At 40.4% G+C, this 4,251-nt stretch overlaps 1 long non-coding RNA gene across 1 annotated transcript; it reads left to right on the plus strand.

The window, feature by feature from the left end:
* Positions 1 to 455: 455 nt before the first annotated feature.
* Positions 456 to 3,634, plus strand: LOC132621170 (uncharacterized). Its single transcript, XR_009575446.1, has 3 exons — positions 456 to 496; positions 1,831 to 1,882; positions 3,272 to 3,634. It is a non-coding gene; the product is annotated as an uncharacterized LOC132621170 (long non-coding RNA).
* Positions 3,635 to 4,251: the final 617 nt, after the last annotated feature.

The raw sequence follows: 4,251 nt of genomic DNA on the forward strand, positions 1-4,251 counted from the left end.
TCGAAATGCATTAAAGTTCCAAGGTTAAGCGTGCTCAGGTGGGAGTAATTCCATGATGGGTGACCCCCTGGGAAATATGCTGAAAATTTCATAAATGTGGGAACAAGAGACGACTGTGAAATTGGGTAGTCTAATGTAAATTAGAGTGTGTGGAGTGGTCAGGAACCCTATAGAAGCCATGTAGGCGGAGATGGACTAGGCTAGCAGAAGAGGCGGACATGTTAGACCTGAAATGGACTATGACTATTCAAGAACGAACAAGAGGGACTTGTTAACGCAGAGCCAGCATTCGGAGTTAAATCAATTGGCCTATGATTTGAAGGCAACCTAAGCTCCTAGAATGGATATGTTAAGCGATATGTGAGATATCTACAGAGGAGACCTCCCCGAAGTGTTACGGTACACTATGATGTCAGTTTAACATTCGAGGACGAATGTTCTAAAGGGGGGGAGGATGTTATATCCCGCATTTTTTTCCGCATTCGGATAGTTTAAGGTAATTGCGGGAGATTAAGAGCAAGATTATAATTTTGACCTTATTGGTGTACAAGTTGTTTATAAAAAATTTTAAGTAGAATTAATGAGGAAGGTCAAGGGCATAAAGGGAAATTCGCAATATGACTCGTGAAAATATGGAGTAAGACGAAGGGCAAATTTGAGATTTGGAACATAATTTTTCATGAATTAGAGGAAATTTGCTAGAATTTTCAAGAAAAGGGGCCACTTGGCCATGGACCCCACTTTCAACTTGGCCAAATGAAATCAAGCCAAGCTAGGGGCAAAATTCTTAATTACTATTGGAAGGGACTAAGTATATATACATGTGGAAAGATGATTTATTCATCTTATTTCCTCTAGAATCTTCAAGAAAAGAAGAACAAAATAAAGAAGGAGAAAAACCCTCAAGGCCTTTCGGCCAAGATCAAATTTCCAATGAAAAATTGATAAAAACTCTTCAAAAATTATTTTCTACCAAGTAAAGGGTGCTTAACAAGGTGGAGTTGTTGTTGGAACAAGAAAGATTCAAAATCATACAAGATGCTAAGTTGTAGTTAAGTGAGAAGTTGAAGAAGAAAGGTGAGTTTTGATCTTTCTTTATGTGTTGTACATGGTTTATATGTGTTGTAGTAAGTTAAAGTGGATGAAATTCATGAAAGAGAGGAATATGGTATGTGGCCGTGTATATATGTATATGTGTAGGAATCATATTTCAATTATTTTGTTTAGTGTTTGGTTGGGTTGTTGTTGTTGTAAATACTATATTGATAATGGAAGTTGAATGAATTTTGAGAGGTTGTAGTGTGTATGTTGGTGTTGGCCGTATGGTTATGGTGGAAGATGGAAGAGAATAAGTCAATTTTATTTAATATTTTGCTTGTTGTTATGTTGTGGACTCTATGTTGCTAACGAATGTCTAAGGACCTTAGTGAAATTGTAGTAGTGGAGACTTGTTTTAGAAGTTATATGAATGGAATGTAATGTTCTTGCATGCATGGAAGGTAATGTGGTTAGTATGATGTTGTTGGAATATAGATTATGAGGTTGCTATTGTTTTCATTGAAGTCGGAAGGTTTTGAAGAAAGTAGTAAATTGAGATCATGTATATTGAATGGAATATGTGAATTGCTAGTGTGATTGTTGAATTATGTTAATAGTTTGGCCGGGTTTGAATTCCCGGATTGTGTTTGATGACAATTTGACTAAATTGAATGTCGAGGATGGTATATTTACACAGGAAATGCTGCCGAAATTTGGGTAGCAAAATGTTTCCTTAAGGTTTTGACTCTAAGTATACTAATGGAAGTTTTGGTAAAAATGACCAATTCGCAGATTTTGACGAAATTGTGACGTGAATTTGGAATAGCTAAAGGAGCGGAAAGAGGTATGTAAGGCTTCACCCTTCTTTCTATGGCATGTCTTAACTAAAAGAAGTCGGGTACGAGTCTCGGGGACAACCCTAATCCCCGGAATCCGCACCTAAAGTTTTCAACTTTTCGTTCAATTGAATTGAAGTAAAAAGTGGGCAAAATGATGAAAAGACCTTCTAGACCCCTATAACTTGCCTAAGTGGGACCCGATTACCCTAAGACTCATACAAGTAACGCTATGACACGTAATATGGGTAAATTGTATAAGCTACCTCGTCCGGCCCGAGGTGGGCCCGTTACTATTGGATCTTCCTATAATCTTGGTTAACGTACTTGAAGTGAATCCAAAGGGGGCCTTTGATCCCGATTTCGTCACCAAGTGATAAGTACTATGACTACTCCAGCGGGAGTGTTTCTATGATGATAATGATAATGACAATGTCGGACAAGAGAATGTAGCTATGATAAGTACGACCGGAACGACTCTACGACTAAGCCAAGTACTTCATATAAACATGAAAGCGATAAACTAATTTTTGAATCATATTTATATTTTCTAGTTATAACTTTATTTTCTAAAATACCTAAGATTTCATTTTTGGTTACTGTAACACTATTTTCCGTTGATAGTTTCGCCTTAAAATACTTGTTCCTTCAAGGTGAGACAAAGCTATCACTAGCATTCCGTAATGTAATCGGAGGTCACCGACCTTATGTCACTCCGATGGATACATGATTTTCCTTGGCTCTCTTGTGCGCTTATATGACATATGTATATATATAAAAAGGGTATACGTGTATGGGTATGTATATGTATATGACAAAGTAACTGTATATAAGACATGTATATGCATAAAGGATGAGTAAATGTACGTGTATGTGGGGAAAAAGGGAAGGGCCACTGTTATATCATCACCTGATTCAGCTGGATTCCATCCTGGACGCAGGATGCCCGGACGCGGGATATGGGATGAGCCGTACGCGGCGTCTGTATATATATATAATGTGTGATACATATGTGATGTAATATGTTGGGTCATCGTTGGGGAGGGGGTTGGGAGAGCCGATTGTATTCGGCATCTGTAAATGTAAATGAAAGATACCGTTATTGAAATGTACGGTTTTCTGCACACGAGAATAAGAAATATAAAAATGTTGACTCCTATGCCCATGAAAAGAAACGTTTCAAAGATGAAAAGACAAGCCTACATGACAGCCGACCTAAAGAGGGGCCTTCCTATGTACAGGTTACGTTCTTGCCTCGTTATACGCCCTATGGCTCCGTGATATTATTATTGATTGTACTCTATGTTACTGCTTGCATTGTTTTCCATGCCTTACATACTCGGTACATTATTCGTACTGACGTCCCTTCTTGTGGACGCTGTGTTCATGCCGCGCAGGTTAGCAGGTATACGGACCGGGTCTCTAGGGCTCTATCTGCAGCATTGGGCAGCGCTCCAGTCGTTCCGGAGCCTCATATCATTGGTACTATTTTGTGTATGTATTTTCGGCGCGACAATACTCGGCCCTTTCTATGTATAACGGTACTATGTCTAGAGGCTCGTAGACAGATATACACAGTCAGCTATGTACAGTTTAATGTATTGTATTCCGAATGGTTCGCGTTCTGGTGTAACGCGATATTAGAAAGTTTACTGCAAATGTTAATGTTTAGAAAAAAAAATATGGCACTGTTTATACAGGATAGCTAAGGGGTGCTCGGTACAAGTATCGGGTACTCGTCACGGCCCCTAGTCGGGTCGTGACATAGCCTCTCGCTGACGCTTTCGGTCTTCTGACCCCTGAGCGTAAGCCTGAACACGAGCTATATCCATGCCCGGCTGCATTGCCACTGCCATACAAGCCTCCTGCAACTCCGGCTCTAATCCCATCACATATCGGTGAACTCTATCTTCCATGTTTTGCACAATTGACGGGGCATATCTGGCTAAAGAATCAAACTCCACGTTGTACTTTCTAATAGACATGCTATCCTGCCGCAGGTTAAGGAACCTGTCAACTCTTGCCCGCCTTAACTCAGGTGGCATATGATGGCGCAAGAAAGCATCCGAGAATTCCTGCCAAGTCGGCGGAGGGGCATCCCTACCTCTCGATAACCTCCATGACTGAAACCAATTAATTGATATGCCCTGTAACCTGTAGGCAGCTAGCTCGATAGACTCCGTAGCTGATGCCCTCATTATATCTAAAGTACGCTGCATACCATCTATGAACTGCTGAGGATCAGAATTAGGGTCCGTGCCCTTATATTTTGGGGGATTTAAGGTAAGAAAGTCTCGGGCCCTGGCACTAGCGGCCCTATCCGGATATTCCTGGCCCCTATCCTGTCGTCTAGCTTGGGCAGCAAGTATCTGAGTTA

The sequence above is a fragment of the Lycium barbarum genome, chromosome 2, assembly GCF_019175385.1.
Source record: "Lycium barbarum isolate Lr01 chromosome 2, ASM1917538v2, whole genome shotgun sequence".
Lineage (NCBI taxonomy): Eukaryota > Viridiplantae > Streptophyta > Magnoliopsida > Solanales > Solanaceae > Lycium > Lycium barbarum.